The 22388-nt window shown below is 48.4% G+C and overlaps 1 protein-coding gene across 1 annotated transcript in view; it reads left to right on the top strand.

Moving 5' to 3' along the window:
* Nucleotides 1-22388, top strand: part of LOC104339063 (netrin receptor DCC) — a 680511-nt gene that overhangs the window by 410934 nt on the left and 247189 nt on the right. The window lies entirely within an intron of this gene.

Below are 22388 nucleotides of genomic sequence, written 5' to 3' on the forward strand. Positions count from 1 at the left end.
AATTAATAGGTGTTTGGTTTTTCTGGGCGGCGCTGGGGGTGGACTGCTTGATGGGTTTTTAAGGAACAGAAAGATGTCTTCATCTGAAGCTAGATGGTATGTAAAAAGGGGATAAAAGCCTCGCAGAGTTTCTGGGTTGTAAATGATTAATGGCCTGCACTGGGCTGCAGGTTACACTTGCTGCTTCTCATGAATTATGCCAATAAGCTGAGAACGAGAGAACGTGCGGAAGCCTCGTTCGTTCTCCAGTTTGGACTGGGAAGAGCAGAATCTTGGTAGCTCACAAATAACCAAGACAGCCCTACTGAGGTCAATTAACCAGCCTGATAGCTCACACCATAGAATTTTGGGGGGAAATCCTTTGAAAAGTTTCCATGCGGCATCACTGTGAAGTTTTAAAGCTTTGCCAAAAATCTGGTCTTCTGGAATTAGAGAAAGGAGTATGGCCGCAGTCCACGTTCTTGTTACCTGTAGTAGTCTGGCTCTTGGGGACTCCTGTGTGAACCCGGAGCAGGATTGGTGCTGAGATCCATCACAGAGCAGCCCTGTAAGCTGTAGCCTTACGAGCACTGTTATCCAGAGTGGCTCCAGGCGGGGTGGAGCGAGGTGGCAGGGCATCGTGGCCATGGCTGAGATGGCCTGGTAGACAGAACTGAGGAGTAAGCACCGTTGGAAGCCTCAGATCTCCAGTTTGCCAAGTCCCGTGCAGATACTTAAGGAACAGGGCTGAGGTATCACAGAATCACAGAATGGTTGGGGTTGGAAGGGACCTCTGTGGGTCACCCAGTCCAACCCCGTGCCCAAGCAGGGTCACCTACAGTAGGCTGTAGAGGACCTTGTCCAGGCGGGGCTCGAATATCTCCAGAGAAGGAGACTCCACAACCTCCTTGGGCAGCCTGGGCCAGGGCTCCGTCACCCTCAGAGGGAAGAAGTTCTTCCTCATCTTCAGCTGGAGCTTCCTCTGCTTCAGTTTGTGCCCGTTGCCCCTTGTCCTGTCGCTGGGCACCACTGGAAAGAGTCTGGCCCCATCCTCCTGACACCCACCCTGCAGATATTTGTAGGCATTTCTAAGGTCCCCTCTCAGCCTTCTCTTCTCCAGGCTGAACAAGCCCAGCTCCCTCAGCCTTTCCTCATAGGAGAGATGCTCCAGTCCCCTCCTCATCCTCGTAGCCCTCCACTGCTGGACTCCCTCCAGCAGCTCCTCATCTTTCTTGAACTGGGGAGCCCACAACTGGACCCAGCACTCCAGAGGAGGCCTCACTAGGGCAGAGTAGAGGGGAAGGAGAACCTCCCTCGACCTGCTGGCCATACTCTTCTTAATGCATCCCAGGATGCCATTGGCCTTCTTGGCAGCCAGGGCACACTGCTGGCTCATGGTCACCCTGTCGTCCACCAGCACACCCAAGTCCCGCTCCACAGAGCTGCTCTCCAGCAGGTCTGCCCCAGCCTGTACTGATTTCTCCCTCTGTTTTCTGCCTTGGTCCCAAATGAACGGCTGAACGTGGATTGTGCACGTCTTTGAAGCTCTCCTCCCTCGTGATTCAGCATCTCCTTCAGCCTGTTCTCCTTCTTTTCTGTCCCTTGCCTAAAATCAACTCCAGTAGCAACTGGGGAATTGTCGGAGACCTCCCAACCCTTCTGTCCCCTGGACGCTCCTGCAGCAGACACCTTGCAGCCGTGAAGCTACGCAGCTTAACGGGAGATCGGGAGGGGGGAATGGAGAAGAAACGTGCCATCCATACAGTCCTTGTTGTCATCCTCCTCCTGCTAGCAGATCCTCCAGCCTGGGCTTCCTCCTTGCTGTGGGGAGACGCGCAGTCGTTTTGCCTCTGGTTTTTGTTCGTTTTCTTTCTGCTTTCGTTATTTTTTCGTGTTCAGTTCGTGCGCTTGGATGATATTCACACGCGTGAACGGCTGAAGGAAACAGGCCATCTCCTGCTGTAGTGGGGTTTAATCCGGCGCTGGGATCATCCTAGGAGAAGCTGGGTGACTTGGTGCTGCTCCCAACCGGGCACGGCAAGTGAAATGCTGTCAGTAAATTTCACGCTCTCTGCTGGTGTTTATTATGGATAAAAATTGGATAAAATTTGATTTGGATAAAAAATTGGATAGATTTTTGGATAAAAAAATTAAATAGAAGAAAATGAAAAGAAAATCTATCAAGAGCTATGGGACATTATTGTAAACTGTCTCCATTTCCCTTTTTAAGTGATGGTTTACTTTTTTTCTGGCTGTTTAATCAGATATTCAAACGATGCTCCTCCCGTTCCTCGGAGGTGGAGGGAGGGCCAGCACGCGCAGGTGGTGGAGAAGCCAGCTGTAGATGCACATGAAGCGGTGGGGCTGGCCGTGGCAGGAGGAACATAGCCCCCTCTGCTCGGATTTTGTCGGGCCATGCTCAGCACGTGTTTGGTGCTCGGCTTTAACTCTGCCGAGTAGCTGGGGTCTGGTGGGGGGCTCGGGCAGGGGCTCTCCCTGGGTTTGTGAGAGCCCAGTGAGGTTTCCGTACGCTCGTTAAAAGCTGTCATCCCTTTCTGGAGCCATGAACGTGGAAGGGACATAAATGGAGATGTGTGGAAGGCTTAGCTGAGCTTCCTTTTTCTGAAAACCGGAGTCACAGAATCACAGGATGGTAGGGGTTGGAAGGGACCTCTGTGGGTCACCCAGCCCAACCCCCTGCCCAAGCAGGGTCACCCAGAGCAGGCTGCACAGCATTGCGTCCAGGCGGGGCTGGAATATCTCCAGAGAAGGAGACTCCACAGCCTCCCTGGGCAGCCTGGGCCAGGGCTCCATCACCCTCAGAGGGAAGAAGTTCTTCCTCATCTTCAGCTGGAGCTTCCTCTGCTTCAGTTTGTGCCCGTTGCCCCTTGTCCTGTCGCTGGGCACCACTGGAAAGAGTCTGGCCCCGTCCTCCTGACACCCACCCTGCAGATATTTATAAGCATTTCTAAGGTCCCCTCGCAGCCTTCTCTTCTCCAGGCTGAACAAGCCCAGCTCCCTCAGCCTCTCCTCGTAGGAGAGATGCTCCAGTCCCCTCCTCATCCTCGTAGCCCTCCGCTGGACTCTCTCCAGTAGCTCCTCATCTTTCTTGAAGTGGGGAGCCCAGAACTGGACACAGTACTTGAGATGGGGCTTCACCAGGGCAGAGTAGAGGGGGAGGAGAACTTCCCTCGTCCTGCTGGCCACACTCCTCTTGATGCACCCCAGGATCCCACTGGCCTTCTTGGCACCCAGGGCATGCTGCTGGCTCATGGTCACCCTGTTGTCCACCAGGACACCCAGGTCCCTCTCCACAGAGCTGCTCTCCAGCAGGTCCGCCCCAAGCCTGTACTGATGCATGGGGTTAAGACCAACCTTTTATCAAACTAATAATGATTTTACCCTAACGGTGATTTCTACCCCAAACTTGTGTCAGAGTAAAATAGTCACTTTTTCATTTTAGTGATGCAAAAGGCTACAGATAGTTTTTTGGTTTTATTTATTGCAAATAATTTGCACCATCCAGTGGGCTAAATGTGATGCGAATGTTCTTTTTGGGGATTTTGGAAATTTTATTCGGGTAGAAGGGTGTAAGCAGTCGGATTGCTCCTACTACCGTCGTCATTACGCGGATGCATGGAGTCACATCCACTGCTGGCAACTATTAGCTGCAGGACCTGAAGTAGTAGCAGCACGTAAGTTGGCATTAAAGCAAGTATAAATGAGCTCAGATTGAGACCAAATGGGAAGGCTGTGATGCTAAATTGGAATTAGACAATACAGAAATGAGAAGTGAAAGCCATCCAGGCTGTGAGCTCACGCAGATAATAGCTTCCACTTTTAGCATTCCAGATGTGGCTATAGGATGCTCAGAACTATTTCGATGTGTGTTGCTGAGACTATAAAAAGCCAACGAGCTCCCTGAGAAATATAAAATTTCTGTCCTATTTAGCTGAGATTATGGCTGGAGAGGCATGGTACTTACCAGTGCGTTATGAACTAGAGTAGAGTAAGTGGTGGGAGGTGGTCTGCGGTACCAGCATTAGTCAATAAATCAAAGTACATTCGTGGATTCCAGCACACTTGGGGAAAAAGCACTTGGGATTGTTTTATCTGCTTTTTCCTTTATTTCTCGTTAACAACCTTAACGTTACCATCTTAGGAAGCGATCGCTCACAAGCCCGTGCATCAGTACAGGCTGGGGCAGACCTGCTGGAGAGCAGCTCTGTGGAGAGGGACCTGGGTGTCCTGGTGGACGACAGGGTGACCATGAGCCAGCAGTGTGCCCTGGCTGCCAAGAAGGCCAATGGGATCCTGGGGTGCATGAGGAGGAGTATGGCCAGCAGGTCGAGGGAGGTTCTCCTCCCCCTCTACTCTGCCCTGGTGAGGTCCCATCTGGTGTACTGTGTCCAGTTCTGGGCTCCCCAGTTCAACAAAGATGAGGAGCTACTGGAGAGAGTCCAACGGAGGGCTACGAGGATGAGGAGGGGACTGGAGCATCTCTCCTGCGAGGAAAGGCTGAGGGAGCTGGGCTTGTTCAGCCTGGAGAAGAGAAGGCTGAGAGGGGACCTTAGAAATGCCTCTAAATATGTGCAGGGTGGGTGTCAGGAGGACAGGGCCAGACTCTTTCCAGTGGTGCCCAGCGACAGGACAAGGGGCAACAGGCACAAACTGGAGCAGAGGAAGCTCCAGCTGAAGATGAGGAAGAACTTCTTCCCTCTGAGGGTGACGGAGCCCTGGCCCAGGCTGCCCAGGGAGGCTGTGGAGTCTCCTTCTCTGGAGATATTCAGGCCCCCCCTGGACATGGTCCTGTGCAGCCTGCTGTGGGTGACCCTGCTTGGGCAGGGGGTTGGACTGGGTGACCCACAGAGGTCCCTGCCAGCCCTGAACATCCTGTGATTCTGTGATTTTATCACAAGAGGAAGAAAAACAGCCTTAAATGCCGTTTATTTCTGTAAGAAACAAAACAATAAATGAGGCAGATTTAAAGATTTTGGGTGTCTCATCGTCTCCAACTCGCACGTTCTGGGTTTTTGAGGCTTGGGTGCTTCTCTTTCTGCTTTGTGGCTCTGCTGAAGGCTGATGGGCTTTTTATGGTCTGTGGGAACACGCGAGCGGACGGAGCGGGCGCCAGGACCGCAGCCCACAAGAATTATTCTGGTTACGTTGTGGCAGAGAAACAAATTCTCAGCAAAAAAAAGGCAGATGTAAGAGATCTCAGCTGGCTGTCGTCTCTTTATAGCCGTGTAAAACCTGTTATTTGCACACCTGGAAAATGAGTAGCGAGCGGCGTGGCGGTGAGTGATGGACACGCGTAACTTCAGAGGCGGCGAGAGTCCCGGAGGAAAAGCTTCCCATAAAGAGCTCCCAGCCAGTGATTTGCTTTACGCCGGTGGCTTCTCGCAGATCCACCCGACAGATATTCACAAGGTGCAATAAATTCCTTGCTAGACAGATCTGCAGCTCAGGAAGGTGCCCTTTCTGGTAAAAATCTATTTTTTCTATCTTTTTAATTCCTCTACAAGTTGCATAGCTCCTGCTCATGCCAGGTTTTCAGCTTAGCAGATTTAACATTTTTCTTCACGCAAGATCTTTGCAAAGGCTTCTGTAGAAGAAGACTTAGGCTGGGAAACCTGTGAATTACTTTTCCTTGCTTATTAGTTTTTATAATTATAGCATAGTATTATTTATAATTACTTCCCCAATAAAAAAGCAGCCACAAAGAAAATCCATCAATGTGCTAAGAAACTGAGTTAATATTGGGCATTAAAACATCAGATTTTCAGTCCTTGCCAGCGTGTTGGAAAGCCAAACCATCTGCGTTAATCTTGCTGATGGTTAGCGTTAAAATTAATCTGAAATAAAACCCGTGATTTGGAGTATCAGGGAACCCAGGGGTTTTTTGTAAGGGTTGGTAAAACAGTGACAAAGTAGCGGTGAGGAATGCTCTTTATTGGAAATTTAAAAAAAAACAGTGTTTTTTTCTTAACAAACAGTGAAAAAGTAGCGATGAGGAATGCTCTTTATTGGAAATTAAAAAAAAACAGTGTTTTTTTCTTGACGATTGGTAAAACGGTGAAAAATTAGCGAGGAGGAATGCTCTTTATTATCGGATATTTTAAAAAAACAGCGTTTTTTCGTGACGGTTGTTAAAACAGTGAAAAAGTAGCGATGAGGAATGCTCTTTCTTATCAGAAATTTTTTAAAAAACAGCGTTTTTTCGTAATGGTTGGTAAAACAGTGAAAAAGTAGCGATGAGGAATGCTTTTTAGTATCGGAAATATTAAAAAAACAGCGTTTTTCCTTAACGATTGGTAAAACGGTGAAAAAGTAGCAATAAGGAATGCTCTTTATTATTGGAAATTTTAAAAAACTGGCATTTTTTCTTGACGATTGGTAAAACAGTGAAAAAGAAGCAAGGAGGAATGCTCTTTATTATCGGAAATATTTAAAAACCAGCATTTTTTCTTGATGATTGGTGAAACGGTGAAAAAGTAGTGACGAGGAATGCTCTTTATTGTCAGAAATTTTAAAAAAGCAGTGTTTTTTTCGTAACGGTTGGTAAAACGGTGAAAAAGTAGTGAGGAGGAACACGCTTTATTATCGGAAATTTTTAAAAAACAGCATTTTTTTCTTGACGATTGGTAAAACGGTGAAAAAGTAGTGATGAGGAATGCTCTTTATTATCAGAAATTTAAAAAAGCAGCGTTTTTTTCTTAACGATTGGTAAAACGGTGAAAAAGTAGCGATGAGGAATGCGCTTTATTATTGGAAATTTTAAAAAACTGGCATTTTTTCTTGACGATTGGTAAAAGAGTGAAAAAGAAGCGATGAGGAATGCTCTTTATTATCGGAAATATTTAAAAACCAGCATTTTTTCGTAACGATTGGTAAAACAGTGAAAAATTAGCGATGCGGAATGCTCTTTATTGTCAGAAATTTTAAAAAAGCAGTGTTTTTTTCATAACGGTTGGTAAAATGGTGAAAAAGTAGCGAGGAGGAACGCGCTTTATTATCGGAAATTTTTAAAAAACAGCGTTTTTTCTTGATGATTGGTAAAACGGTGAAAAAGTAGCCATGAGGAATGCTCTTTATTGGAAATTTTAAAAAAACAGCGTTTTTTCTTGAAGATTGGTAAAACGGTGAAAAAGTAGCGATGAGGAATGCTCTTTATTATCGGAATTTTTTAAAAAAGCAGCGTTTTTTCGTAACGGTTGGTAAAACAGTGAAAAAGTAGCGAGGAGGAATGCCCTTCATTATTGGAAATTTTTAAAAAACCAGCATTTTTTCTTAATGGTTGGTAAAACAGGGATAAAGTAGCGATGAGGAATGCTCTTTATTATCGGAAATTTTAAAAAACCAGCGTTTTTTCGTAACAGTTAGTAAAACTGAAGAAGTAGCAATGAGGAATGCTCTTTATTGTCGGAAATTTTTAAAATACGGCGTTTTTTCATAATGGTTGGTAAAAGGGTGAAAAAGTAGCGACGAGTTATGCTCTTTATTATCGGGAATTTAAAAAAAACAGCGTTTTTTCTTGACGATTGGTGAAACAGTGACAAAGTAGCGAGGAGGAATGCTCTTTATCGGAAATATTAAAAAAACAGCATTTTTTTGTAACGGTTGGTAAAAGGGTGAAAAAATAGCGATGAGGAATGCTCTTTATTATCGGAAATTTTAAAAAAACAGCGTTTTTTTCGTAACGGTTGGTGAAACGGTGAAAAAGTAGCGAGGAGGAATGCGCTTTCTTATTGGAAATTTTAAAAAACCATCGTTTTTTCATAATGATTGGTAAGACGGTGAAAAAGTAGCGATGAGGAATGCTCTTTATTATTGGATTTTTTCAAAAACCGGCGTTTTTTCGTGATGGTTGGTGAAATGGTGAAAAAGTAGCGAGGAGGAATGCTCTTTATTATCGGAAATTTTAAGAAGAGGTTGGGCGGATGTAGCTTTGTGCTGGTAATCCCGCTCCTGCCTTGGTGGGGGAGGCTGGGACGCGTTGTCTCTCCAGTCTGCTCCTGACGCCCGGCGTTAGAAATAGCAAATTTCACAGAGCTGCTTTGCATTGTGTAGGCAGAGACAGAGCAGAAGAAAGAAGTGAGAGACGATTCCAAGATCCCACTCATAAATTTCGGAGTAGAATATATCTCTGCTGGTTTGATGCTGCCAAAGCTGCGCTCTACTGAGCTGCGACACAGCCTGGAGTATTTGAGATGCTTCGAAAGGAAAGAAATGGTGCTAAGTTGTAAATACACCTTAGGGCTGTGAGGTGTAACCTTCCGTGGGATGCAGGAGGGCTGTGCCTGGTGGCTCCGGACCCTGGGGGAATTTAACGTGCTGTGTCATCGTCCCCAAAAGGAGCTTCGCCACTGGTGATGGCCAAAGAGGTGCTTCAGGGGAGACCAGTGGCAGCAAAAAACCATAAAAGCGCCTGATGCCCAGGGACGGGGAGAAGAATAACCTCCTGAACCACAGTGTAGAGTGGTTTTTTTTGTGTTGGAACAAGAAATTTAACATCCTTATTTTGGTATGCGCAACTGGTAAGCTGTTGGCGTTTATTGCACCACATAAGCAGTAATAATCATGATAATAGTAAGAATAAATTCAGTTTATATGCTTTTATGGTGGTCTTTGCCATAATATTAGGACACCTTGCTGGGGATTTATAACAGGCGTATGCAGAAATGCAAAATCAGCAGAATATTTTTCTATTTAAAAAGAAAATAATTGGTGTATAAAGGCCGTCCTAAAAACAGCAGAGGTGCTAGAAGGCACCTCAGGGTAGATGGGCTGGAAGGGATCATCTTGGAAGGTTTTTGGAGCTTCCATCTTTGCAAATATTTAAGAATAAGTTAGATAAATATCTGCTGGGAATGGTTTTGAATATGGCCATGGGGTGTAGGAAAGGATTAGTTGGGTTCGTGAGATCATGCCTGTTTGTGCTTTCCATTGATGTTGTGAACGTTGGTGGAAACTTTGGCCTTCTACAAAGATGTTGTTAGATGTGCTTGATCTCGTCTTAAAATACTGATATAAAAAAATGGTGGCTTTGTTCCATAAGAGCGTTAATGGTTTGGAAACCTGGCAGCTGGGTTTCTACACCACCACGGTCTCCTCTGAAGCTCAGGAGAAGAGCTTCTGTGCTGGAGTCAGTCTGCTTCTCCCCGACCGAGTGAAATGGCAGTGCAGGCAAAACTTGGAATATCTGGACACTCAGGGAGAAATTCAGCAAAAGCGAGGGCCCTGGTCTGGGGAGAGGGGTCATGGGAGAGTGTGGTGAGACCAGATGTCTCCTGGTCTGACGTAGGATTTCTCATCAGTGGACGTGTTCCTGTGAAATACCAGGTATTCTGGGGTGAGGTGTTTCTCAGCTGCCTTGCTGCGTGTAAAAGACCTAGGTAGGGTGAACAGGAGGAGTTTTTATAGATGGCTTCAACATGAGAGAGGAGCGTGCAGCCCAGAATTAATGGTCCTGTTGTAAGTAGGAGGGATGTGGTTGTAGCTTGTGCAAGTCTGAGACAAGCAGCGGTTGGACCTTGATGTTGTCCGTCCCTGGGGAGTGCTGCTGGTGGGCGGCTGCTGTGCGGCGCGGGAGGCTTCACTGCTTTCGCCTTGGGTTTAGGGTTCACAGAATCACAAAATGTTCAGGGTTGGAAGGGACCTCTGTGGGTCACCCAGCCCAACCCCCTGCCCAAGCAGGGTCACCCACAGCAGGCTGCACAGCACCGCGTCCAGGCGGGGCTTGAATATCTTCAGAGAAGGAGACTCCACAGCCTCCCTGGGCAGCCGGGGCCAGGGCTCCGTCACCCTCAGAGGGAAGAAGTTCTTCCTCATCTTCAGCTGGAACTTCCTCTGCTTCAGTTTGTGCCCATTGCCCCTTGTCCTGTTGCTGGGCACCACTGGAAAGAGTCTGTCCCCGTCCTCCTGACCCCCACCCTGCAGATATTTAGAGGCATTTCTAAGATCCCCTCTCAGCCTTCTCTTCTCCAGGCTGAACAAGCCCAGCTCCCTCAGCCTCCCCTCGTAGGGGAGATGCTCCAGTCCCCTCACCATCCTCGTAGCCCTCTGCTGGACTCTCTCCAGCAGCTCCTCATCTTTCTTGAAGTGGGGAGCCCAGAACTGGACACAGGACTCCAGATGGGGCCTCACCAGGGCAGAATAGAGGGGAAGGAGAACCTCCCTCGACCTGCTGGCCACACTGCTCCTAATGCATCCCAGGATCCCATTGGCCTTCTTGGCAGCCAGGGCACACTGCTGGCTCATGGTTGCGGGTCTCTGTTGGGACCACCAACGTACCCTCAATGAAGTGGGCGAAGGTGCCGGTGCTGGGGGCTGGGAGCGAGCTCTCGGGATTTGGACGCAGGTTTGTACGACCAGGGGGAGAAGTTTGGGTGAGCCAGGAGCTCCTGGGAGAAATGGAAGTAGATGAGGAGCTCTCATGGCTTCAGCAGTCAAGAGCAGATGAGGGAGGTCTGGAAGACTGAGATTTTGGAAGCTCTTTTTGGAGTTACCTTAGTCATCTAAGGTGTCAGGTAAACACCTAAGAACGTTTGTGCTTCCTGGGTCGTTTACGGACGTGTTTGTGCTTTCTTTGAAGAAACAAACCATACAATTAAAGAGTGATCCAAGCAGAAAGGTTCTGTAAAGAAGTGGTTACAGAAAATCTTCTGAAACTTATTGCATGTAAAAGCGAAAAAGCTGTTGTCTATTACAGGAACACAACTATGTGTTACAATAAATTTAGGATAATTTAAAAAAAAAAAGACGGAGAAGGGTAATAATCTCCTATAAATCTATTAACCATTTAAGGTCCAGCCTTACCGTGATTTTTTTTATCTTTAATAAAGGATGTATGTTGATAAATAATAATCACTGGGAACTGGAATGCAATTAGGGTTTAAGTGGTGTTAATTAAAATATCACTTACTGTATATTGACTTTACATGGTAATGTCGGAATAATCACAAGATAGAATGAATAACTGCACAATTAGTTCTAAGGCTTTGAGATCTATTAGCATTTAATTTGTCAGAGGAGCAGAACTGAAATGACTGTGTTATAAATATGGAAAGTTGATGTGCTTTTCAGTCCTGCATGGGTTTGGTGCCGAGAACTGGATGCAGTGACTTCATATAGGAACTGTGACTGTGATTTATTGGGTTCGTGGGGCTTTTTGGTTTTTAAACCTTGAAAATTAGATTTTTGGGTTTCAGAAGCGTGGTGTGAACGACTAGGCTTGCACACCGGAAAGCTTCATTTTTCCTGTAGGAATCTGAGCGCAGAGAAAGCAGGTTTCCAGGAAGAGCTCATCGGAGAGCTGCTCGCTCCGGTTTGGCGTAACTCCGCTGCGAGCACATCTATAGAGCCATATATCTCTATATTTGAATTTCATACACGGAAAGGGGAAGAGTCACTGTGCGTGTGGTCTACATGTGAAAGCACTTTGGGGTTTGTTTTTTTACGTACAGGTTACTCGAGTAGACTGTGAAGATGCGAGAGCCTTTTCGTTTCTGTATTTTAAAGGTAGCAGACGATTAAGAGTTTTAATGAGACCTTCGATACGTCGATGCGCTCGAAGTCATAAAGAGAGCATCGGCGGCAGCTGATCTTGCAAAAATGGGGGGGAAAAAAGAAAAAGAAACCAAATGAGAAGTGAGTGATGCTACAGAGTGCGGCTCCTGCGAGGGGGATTTACCGTCGGGAGAGGTGACGGCACGAGTTTCAGAGAAGCCGTGGTCGTTCTTGAATGTACGTCTAAGGCTCTGCGGGCTGCCCGTGGGCCAGGATCCTTCTGCCCCCCTTCCCAGGGAAATATCCACGGCCTGAGTTTCAACCATTAAATGGGGAGTTGTTATGGGGCCACGCTGGATTTCGCAGCCTGTGTGGGTTTGGACTTTCTTCCTTTACCTCTAAAGAAGAAATTGGGGGAAAAATACCGAGAAAAGCCTTAGAGATGAAAGGCAAACTATTGCCTAAACTGCTAACGTGATGCTGGTGTGGCAAAGGTTTTGCCCCACACCTCCCAGTAACTCACTGGGATGGCTACTGATCGAATGACTTCAGTAGTATTGGGCTGTTTATCGAGGGTGGCCTTAAAATAACCGCATCAGAAAGCGCGGGGTTCTCATATATTCAGTAGCAGGGCGCTGGCTAGGTGTTTGAAGTTACTGAAGAGTTGTTTGCCTCTGCACCCTCAGAGGGAAGAAGTTCTTCCTCATCTTCAGCTGGAACTTCCTCTGCTTCAGTTTGTGCCCGTTGCCCCTTGTCCTGTCGCTGGGCACCACTGAGAAGAGTCTGGCCCCGTCCTCCTGACACCCGCCCTGCAGATATTTAGAGGCATTTCTAAGGTCCCCTCGCAGCCTTCTCTTCTCCAGGCTGAACAAGCCCAGCTCCCTCAGCCTCTCCTCCTAGGAGAGATGCTCCAGTCCCCTCCTCATCCTCGTAGCCCTCCGCTGGACTCCCTCCAGTAGCTCCTCATCTTTCTTGAACTGGGGAGCCCAGAACTGGACACAGGACTCCAGATGGGGCCTCACCAGGGCAGTGTAGAGGGGAAGGACAACCTTCCTCGACCTGCTGGCCACACTTCTCCTAATGCACCCCAGGATCCCATTGGCCTTCTTGGCAGCCAGGGCACACTGCTGGCTCATGGTCAACCTGTCGTCCACCAGCACACCCAGGTCCCTCTCCACAGAGCTGCTCTCCAGCAGGTCAGCCCCAGCCTGTACTGGTGCCTGGGGTTGTTCCTCCCAAGGTGCAGGACCCTGCCCTTGCCCTTGTTGAACCTCATCAACCCCTCTTCGTCATCCACGTCCCCTCCTTTTGCAGGTGCTCATTTTTCCATAACGGTTTCCTTCAGAAGCGCAGATGAAGTTACCCTGCAGAGTTCAGGAGTAAGAAGGTCGGGAGATGCATCGCCGGCAGTCCCCAGCGCTGATGGGTTTTTCTACGTAGCGCTACCTTGTCACCTTCCCGGCAGAAACCCATTTGCTGCGCTGCCGTTAGAGCAGCGATAAGGAAGGGGAAGAAACAGCTGAGTGTGTTTGGTTTAGGGGGAAAGGGCAAATTAATCTTCAGGCATATTTGTCAGCAACGCTAACTTGGTGTCCTTGCTCCGTGACGGGAGGATTTCAGGAAAACAACCCCCAGACAGGTAGAGAATTACACGTGGTCCTGTGTAGGAAACCGCTGGGTGCTATATTAATTTTGCTTTGATTCATACTCAGGGTCAGAGGTGCAGGGTGGCACGTGGAGCGCCCGCACGAGGCACAAAAACACGTTGCCATTATCACTCCGAAGACGAGAATATATTCGATTTGCTTAGCACTGGCAGCTCAGACTGGTGGGCTTCGTCATCCCTGCGCACGCGGGTTTGCCCGCGCTCTCCTGCCTGCAGAAAGGCATTTTTCCACGTTGCAGAAGAGGAGTCTGGGGGAGGAATTTAAAAGGGGAAGGGCAGACTTTGGCTCCTCGCCACCTGGAGTAAAATCCATTTCACTATCCTTGTTATGGTGTTAAATACGGGCTAAAGAGTTTAATATGGATTTATGTAATGAGCTCCCAAATTGATTTTGCGGCGCGAGCTCGATGTAGGGTTTAGGAGCTGTCTCTTGTGCAGATCAAAGCAGTGCTCCTGCCTTCTGACAGTGCCGAGCAGGGGCTTGGGGGCAAAGATGATGATTCTCCCTCCCCCTCCATCACCCTTTCTTTTGCTTCTAATGTTGGTTCAGACCTATTAGGACTTTTTCTGTTTCTGTGTTGATTTACATCTGTGGGATCAGAGAGTAATAAGGGGGGAGGGGGTAAAATAAATAAATTTAAAAAATAAAAGAAAAAACCTGAACCAAACACAAATAAAAGCCTTGTGCGATCTCCTAAGGGAGGAAGCAGGCACATTTCTTCTAGGAATGCAAATTTCTTGTCTGAGTGACAGGGAAAAAAAAAAAAAACCCAGGCTTCTCATATTCTCCCCCTTCCTCTCCTCCATCTCTTCCTTCTCTCCCCTTCCCCCCCCCTCCCCCCAGTTCAGAAATAATTTCGTGCCCCTTGTTTAAACATTAATTATTGAGCTGGAGTGATTTGCGAATAATTTGCAGGATGATATTTCTTGGAAGTTTAGGGGATGAATCCCTGAGCTGGTGCATCTTTCATCCCCCCCTTTCCCCCCGCCTGGCTCGGTGGCCTCGGTTAGACGTAATTGTAATTGGTGTCTGGGTTGGGATGACAGTGTCAGCCTATCATTTCAGGGTTTAGAGCTGTGCATTGGATAGCCAGATTTGTAATTATAATGTGCTTTACTCCCATTTATATTCAGCGGCGTTGTCGCCTTGCTGTTCCTTTCCCTGGGAGTGGAATATTGGGTTGGGGAGGGGGTGGCTTGGAAGCAGCGAGAGCCGTTATTTGTTCCGAGAACACCCTTGGTTCTCTGAGGAACACTGGGCCAAGGTGAGCAGCCATCACAAGTTACCGTTTACTGTCCTGGAGCACGTACTCCAAAATTGGTCCTGTCAAAATGAAATCTGTTGTCCGTCCAGCAGTAAAAAGCAGAATTTTCCTTGCGTGGATAGCTGGAACGGCATTATCTGTGCTGCGAGCCAGCGCTGTGCCCCGGTCAGGCTGCTGGGCGGAGGATTTCTTACCATGGCCTCTTAATGATGATTATTTAATGGTCTTGTTTTCCTCTGTCTGCTTTCAGCTGTAGTTGCAGGTCCACAAACAGAGATTTGCAGAAGTCAGCAACTTGGTACCACAGAATCACAGAATGGTAGGGGTTGGAAGGGACCTCTGTGGGTCATCTAGTCCAACCCCCCTGCCAAAGCAGGGTCACCCAGAGCAGGCTGCACAGCACCGCGTCCAGGCGGGTCTTGAATATCTCCAGAGATATTCAAGAGCCACTGGAGCAGAGATCGGGATCCATTTCCATATCTACTGTCATTTTTTTTGCAACAGTAGAAGTTTAATTTGGAGAAGGTCTGAGGGTTTGATTAGGTAGAAAAAGCCCCGTTGGCCTTCGTCAAGCTGTGGCTGGGACCGCGCTGGTCCGTGCGGCTTCTCAGGCGACCGCTTTGCTAGCAAACCCATAATTTTCATGTTTGGGATGTTATCCCTTCAGCCTGCTTAATATTTTTCTTCTTTCAATTTCATCACGTTATCTTTATTCACTTTGAAGGATTTCTCTTGCTCACGGGTCTGCTTTCTGCAAATTCTTTAATGTCATGATATTTTCCCCAGCGTCATCGCGTCTGCAGCCATCGCGTGCAGCGTGTGGCAACGCAGGCGTCTTCCTAATGGGATTTGAACCTATAATCCCCCGGGAGGGTCCTAATCCGGCCGCGGATTTTGGGGTGAAAGGTGTTTCCAGTTCGTTTTGTTTCATATTCATGGGGCTTCTGTCTGCAGAAAGAGGCGTTCGTTAGAGCAAAGAGCGAGTTCAAGAAATTCATGCTTTCTAAAGCCCTGCTGAAGAGTTAGTCCTTCACCTCTGCTCTCTGGTTTCATGAGGAGGGAGCTGTTTTATACTACTTTATGCATGGGAGAGCTTCGACGTGAGGATGAGAGGCTCCTCGCCTCCTATCGGGATCTGCTCAACCCATGGCAAAGGTCTGAATTGACCTTGCCAAAGTTCCAGGCTTTCATCTGTTTAGCTCTTCAATTAATTAAAAAAAAAAAGGGAGGGGGGCAATAGCTCTAAAAGCTTTTAAAGCATGTGCAAGAAAATTAAGTTTGTTGACATGAAAAAGAATATTTTGTAGAGGGAAACTGTGGAAAAGAATTATTTCCCTCTCTCTCATTTGGTCCCAGACTAAAAATATACGTGTTTCTGTCCTCTCCGTCCTTCTGTAGCGTCATCTGTTGAGAAAGTAGGGAGGGTGGAGGGCATATACGTGGGCTTTCCTGATGCTTTTTGCTTCTCTTGAGCCTTTGGCATAGGTCACAGAATGGACATGGGACACAAAGGCATTCCTGAAGGGTGATGAGCAGTTGTGTGGGCTGCTGTGTTGTTTGTAGAATCATTAAGGTTGGAAAAGACCTCTAAGATTATCAAGTCAACCCGTCACCACCATGCCTACTAGTTTCCCCTGCTTGACCCAGGCCACCCCGAGGGTTCCCCTGCCAACCTGGAGTCCCCTGTTGTGCCCTTCCCATCTTAGAATCACAGAATCCTTAAGGTTGGAGAAGACCTCTAAGATCATCAAGTCCAACCGTGACCCCAACACCACCATGCCTGCTAAACCATGTACCAAAGTGCCATATTTATGTGTTTTTTGAACCCCTCCAGAGATGGGGACTCCACCACTGCCCTGGGCAGCCTGTTCCAATGCCCGACCGCTCTTTCAGTAAGGAAATTTTTCCTAATATCCAACCTAAAAGTTGACCTCTTTGGGAACAGGGAGGGACCCTTTGCTCTCGACCAGACCTGAGCATCTCATGGCTGAGGAATGGTGGATAAACCATTGTACCATTGCCTATTCTGGGCTTTAAATTCGTGTCCCACATCTGTAAATCTTGGCTTATCCACGCTGACCTTAGGTGTCGGTATTCCTGATTTATGACAGCTGCCTGGAAATGAATCTTGTCTCCTTGCAGGACCAGAGCCGCAGTTAGGAGTAATGCCTCGGTCTGCTTCTAAGGAATTCAGACTTTTAATATCCTTACATTTGGGTTTTTTCTTAAACCAGGATTAAGGAAATCTTAGATATCCTTTGTTTATTTCTTTGTGTTGGCTTTGGGTTTCTTGGTGGGTTTTTTTCCCCTTTTACTTGTAATTTAGCTGACGTCGGATTGCTGAGCGGTTCCGATAAGAACAATTCTGTTACAGAAACAGTTGGCGGGATTTTCCCTGCCGAAAGTTAGTATCTGTCACAGAATCACAGAATGGTAGGGGTTGGAAGGGACCTCTGTGGGTCATTTAGTCCAACCCTGTCCTTCAGGTGGCAACAGCTGTTCGCAGGTGTTGTCAGTTAAAACAGCTACAGCAGCAGTTTCAGCTGAATAAAGCAAGATTTTGCTAATCTAGTGGTGTGGAAGAACAGGGGAGAATTTTGAAGCACCTGTCACTGTATCACACAGTATCACAGAATGGTTGGGGTTGGAAGGCACCTCTGTGGGTCACCCAGTCCAACCCCCTGCCCAAGCAGGGTCACCCACAGCAGGCTGCGGAGGACCGCGTCCAGGCGGGGCTTGAATATCTCCAGAGAAGGAGACTCCACAGCCTCCCTGGGCAGCCTGGGCCAGGGCTCCGTCACCCTCAGAGGGAAGAAGTTCTTCCTCATCTTCAGCTGGAGCTTCCTCTGCTTCAGTTTGTGCCCATTGCCCCTTGTCCTGTCGCTGGGCACCACTGCAAAGAGTCTGGCCCCGTCCTCCTGACACCCACCCTGCAGATATTTAGAGGCATTTCTAAGATCCCTTCTCAGCCTTCTCTTCTCCAGGCTGAACAAGCCCAGCTCCCTCAGCCTCTCCTCGTAGGAGAGATGTTCCAGTCCCCTCACCATCCTTGTAGCCCTAAGATACCATTGGCCAGGTCTCTTTGGTCTGGTCTCAGGACCAGTTGCTATACGTGTTTCTTAATAGCAAGGCATAGCCAGTCTACCAGGAGGAATTACTCTTGATTCTGGCTTCAATTATTCTGATGTGAAGTTGCTCAAAATTAAAACAACTCTTTTGGATTTCAGTTACTAAGTTGCTTGTTATATTAAAATCTGGCTTAGTATATTTTATTAGTGTTGGTATTTTTGCAAGACTATATTATTGGGCTAGCTTTTTTTGGGAAAAAGCGAAATCAACCTGCTGGTATCCCCAAATTAAGATATTTGTCTAGCATGTTGAAGGCAAGCTTAACAACGCCGACTTCAAACCAAGCTCTTTCACAGAAATATAAAGCCATATAAAAATTAATGTTGCATATATAATATTGTCTGTTTGCGCTATGGTAGTTCTCCTGTGGCTTTCAGGACTGAAATCCCAGTAAGCCTTGCCTTCAGCCTGCAAGGGGCAGCTTTATGTTGAGATCTGTGGATAAATAAGAAAAATACACTCTAAGTGTCATCTTCTAAAGAGGGTTCAGTTTAGCCAGAGGTTTTAAGTACTTCATCTGGTTTTTGTTCGTAATTAGTGCAGGATGGAGGGAAACGCATAGGTTTATGCTCTGATGGGTGTTTTCCCAAAGGAAGGAGCAGCTCTTGTCCATCCACTTCTCTGGAAAAGCAGAGGAGGCAACAGAAACACAGAATCACAGGATGGTCGGGGTTGGCAGGGACCTCTGTGGGTCACCCAGTCCAACCCCCTGCCCAAGCAGGGTCACCCACAGCAGGCTGCACAGCACCGCATCCAGGTGGGGCTTGAATATCTCCAGAGAAGGAGACTCCACAGCCTCCCTGGACAGCCTGGGCCAGGGCTCCGTCACCCTCAGAGGGAAGAAGTTCTTCCTCATCTTCAGCTGGAGCTTCCTCTGCTTCAGTTTGTGCCCGTTGCCCCTTGTCCTGTCGCTGGGCACCACTGGAAAGAGTCTGGCCCCATCCTCCTGACACCCACCCTTGAGATATTTGTAAGCATTTCTAAGGTCCCCTCTCAGCCTTCTCTTCAATGCTGCCATTGAACCTGGCTGGCTTTGGGCATGGAGCTGTGCCTCCAGCACATCAGATCAGAGGAGATGGTGTTAGCAGGGGAAGGCCAGGTTTGCACGTGGCTGTAGGTGGAGGTGGAGCGGGCGCCATTTATTCTGCTGTCTCTGGAGCAATGCACGTGCCCTTCTGTGCAAGATGGAATGATCTCTTCCCTCCCTTGGGCGTGAGGCTTTGAGCTTTAAGCAGTCCTTGTAGAAAATGTCTTCTTTTCCCCTAAAAAAGTTGCCAGTGTTTGATTTTGTGGCTTGTTTGAAACCCATCTTCTTGCTCTCCATGAAGTTTGTGAGTTGCTGAGTGGTGCTCAGTGGAATATGTCCTGCAAGATGTTCATCACGGAAATTTCTAATTAAATTGTAGAAGTCTTGGTTCTGTCAAATAGCTTGGGTGCTCTCATGGGTAAAAAACTCAATTCATGTAGTTAGTTAAGAAAGGCTAGAATGTACGTAACAAATAGGGAAATGTGAGTCTTCAGAGTGAAAACTGCATTAGTGTCATGCAAGCTCAGAGCTAGTGTCCAGCATTCTTCTGGAGGTGGAGAGGATCAGTATGCTCTTCAGTTGGGTAGGACTAAGGTTATGGTTGGAGTTAATATCACTGCAGTCTTGCTTAGCTGGAAGACAAAGGATGAAGGCTGGGTTCAGGATAGATCTGTAGCTCCGCGCTTTTTCTTGGAGTCGGGCAAAGTGGTTGTGGTGTTTTGAGGGGTAAGGTGAAGCAAGTGAGGGACTTCACAGTGGGATTTCACCTGCAGTCTTTCTCAGCCAAGGCATGTGAAATATTAGCTGACATCAGGAAGGAGATGTGGCTAAACACTGTTGTGGAAGTAAGAACAGTTGTTGTGCTTTGTTGCCTGGTGGGGGTTCATATTAGGGTTAGGAAATCCTGTTCAGGCCAGAGAGAGTATAGGTAGGTCTCAGAGGTCAGCACGTCCTTGTTCCCGCTAGATTTCTTGTTAGGGTTGGTGTTAAGGAAATGAAGGCCTTCCAAATGGACTTGTTCAGCCTGGAGAAGAGAAGGCTGAGAGGGGACCTTAGAAATGCTTATAAATATCTCGAGGGTGGGTGTCAGGGGGACGGGGCCAGACTCTTTCCAGTGGTGCCCAGCGACAGGACAAGGGGCAACGGGCACAAACTGAAGCAGAGGAAGTTCCAGCTGAAGATGAGGAAGAACTTCTTCCCTCTGAGGGTGACGGAGCCCTGGCCCAGGCTGCCCAGGGAGGCTGTGGAGTCTCCTTCTCTGGAGATATTCCAGCCCCGCCTGGACGCGGTGCTGTGCAGCCTGCTGTGGGTGACCCTGCTTGGGCAGGGGGTTGGACTGGGTGACCCACAGAGGTCCCTGCCAACCCTGAACATTCTGTGATTCTGTGAAACAGACCTGGTATTCTGTACGTGGTGCCAACCGTAGTCCGTGTTCGGGAGCTGACACGCTGCAGAGTATCGTGCGTGTAGTGCCCCGTTCCTGGCTTCCCTTACAGGCACTGGGGGGGGTCTCCTGCGACAGCAGCACCGTCTGCAGCTACGAGCTGCTGCGGACATCCCCGGGGCAGCGTCGGGTTTGGAGGGAGGAGGTGGCACCCCACGGCTGCAGTTACAGACAGCAGCACGGGGACGGTGGACCACTGGGCTTTTCTGTTTTTGTGCACAATGATAAACCTTGAGCATGGGTTCCCAGTCCTGGGCAGTGCAGGATAATCAGGCCTACCTGTCCCTTCCATGCTCTGATATCTGCAACCCTCTGGTGGATCTGGCAAACAGCAAACTGGCCGGGAACACCCTGGGATGTGTTTTCTCGCTCTCCTGTTTTTCCTTCAGGGAAGCCCTCCCTGGCTTCGGCAAATCTTCTGGCTCCAGCCATCACTTTGTTCCCCATGTCTGCATAGCTGCAGCCGTTTGGCCAGACCAGCTGGAAGAGCTGCTTGCTGACTACGTGCTCCGTGTCCCCGTCGCTTTTCAGGATCCCTCCGTGTGCCACCGCTTTCCCACCGCCGCGTCCCCAGCATCGCGTCGTACTCTGGGTCGAGGTCTCTTGGGCCTCCTGGCTTTAATAACTTCTCTCTCTCCATCCAATCTTATGAAAATGTATTTAGTATTCAGGGATTTAGATCTTGACCTTCTATAATTATTGACACCTATTTAATTTCTCCTTTCATCCATGGCCAAGCCTGGTACAGCTGCTATGGCACATGTGTATACATCAGTGTTGCCAGCACAAGCTGATTGGCATTCATGCTTGAGTGTCTTTTTTTATTTTCTCCTTGGATGCTGGGGAGCAGCCTGAGTAGCTCGGAAACTAAAGAGCTTCATCTATTAGGCGTGACAGATTTGTATTCAGCGGTAAATGCCTGACCTTGCTCAAACTCCCTCATCCATTCCCATCATCCCCTCCGAGATGAAAGATTCTGCTTAACTCCTGCTTCCTGTCTGTCGCCTTGGAAACGGGCACGAAGCGCTGCAGCCGGAGAGAATCACTAATAAGAAAATATCTCTGGTGTGAGAAAGAAAAACGCGTCGTGAAGAAAGGCGCAAGTGGCAAGCCGACATGCTTTCGGGAGGAGGAACATGGGGAACACAACTGTGTTCCCCTACAGTGAAACAGGCGAATAAATGGGCTGAAACACCAATGCCCTCCTGCTCTGGAGCATTATGATTTGAGTTTCCACGTGGGTATGTAACGGGGCAGAGCACCCGAGCAGTAAAACTCGTGTTTTGGGCTTTGATGGAGCGTGAGCAGGCATGGGAAGAAAACCCGGCGTGCCCATCGCCTGCCATCGCTGCCCTGCTCTCCTTGTCACCCCATGATTTGCACACCTCAACCTCTCGCCGCTTCTGGGTTTGAATGGCTTCCCAGGTCAGGAAAAAACCACTTTACGTAGAAACTTTAGTTTCTGGTTTCTGCAAAAGCTGCTTTGGGGAGATTTGAGTGGAGCATCTCTCCTACGAGGAGAGGCTGAGGGAGCTGGGCTTGTTCAGCCTGGAGAAGAGAAGGCTGAGAGGGGACCTTAGAAATGCCTACAAATATCTGCAGGGTGGGTGTCAGGAGGCCGGGGCCAGACTCTTTCCAGTGGTGCCCAGCGACAGGACAAGGGGCAATGGGCACAAAGTGAAGCAGAGGAAGCTCCAGCTGAACCCGAGGAAGAACTTCTTCCCTCTGAGGGTGATGAAGCCCTGGCCCAGGCTGCCCAGGGAGGTTGTGGAGTCTCCTTCTCTGGAGATATTCCAGCCCCGCCTGGACGCGGTGCTGTGCAGCCTGCTCTGGGTGACCCTGCTTGGGCAGGGGGTTGGACTGGGTGACCCACAGAGGTCCCTGCCAACCCTGACCATTCTGTGATTCTGTGATTTGTTGCGATGGGAAGCATCGGCAGTCGAACTATGCAGCAAACAATCTTCCTCCTGCGCTGTGCACTCCGTTTCGTCTGCAGCGTGCACGCGGTACGTGTCCACGTACGTTAAAACCAGCCCGTTAGATCCCAGTGAAGGTTGGTGTGAGTTTACTGGCTCGCTGTGCTGACTGGCTCCAGCGTTGAGCCCGGTGTTTTCAGCTCAGCTGCTGCACTGGTTTCCCTGTCCGGAAGAATCCCAGGTAAGGGGTGAGAGGTTTGGGTAGGTCTGGGTCTTTTCCGCCAGATTTGCTTTATTGCATGTTCTGAATTCGCTGGATGTTACTACGTTCTGGACGGAGGTCAGGAATCCCCATCAGTTACTTCTGTGTCAATCTGGAAAATGGGTATATAACAAAAATATATACATATACAGAAGCACAACATTTAGTCACAAATTGAAGAGTTCGGTCAAT

This window comes from Opisthocomus hoazin, chromosome Z, assembly GCF_030867145.1.
Source record: "Opisthocomus hoazin isolate bOpiHoa1 chromosome Z, bOpiHoa1.hap1, whole genome shotgun sequence".
NCBI lineage: Eukaryota > Metazoa > Chordata > Aves > Opisthocomiformes > Opisthocomidae > Opisthocomus > Opisthocomus hoazin.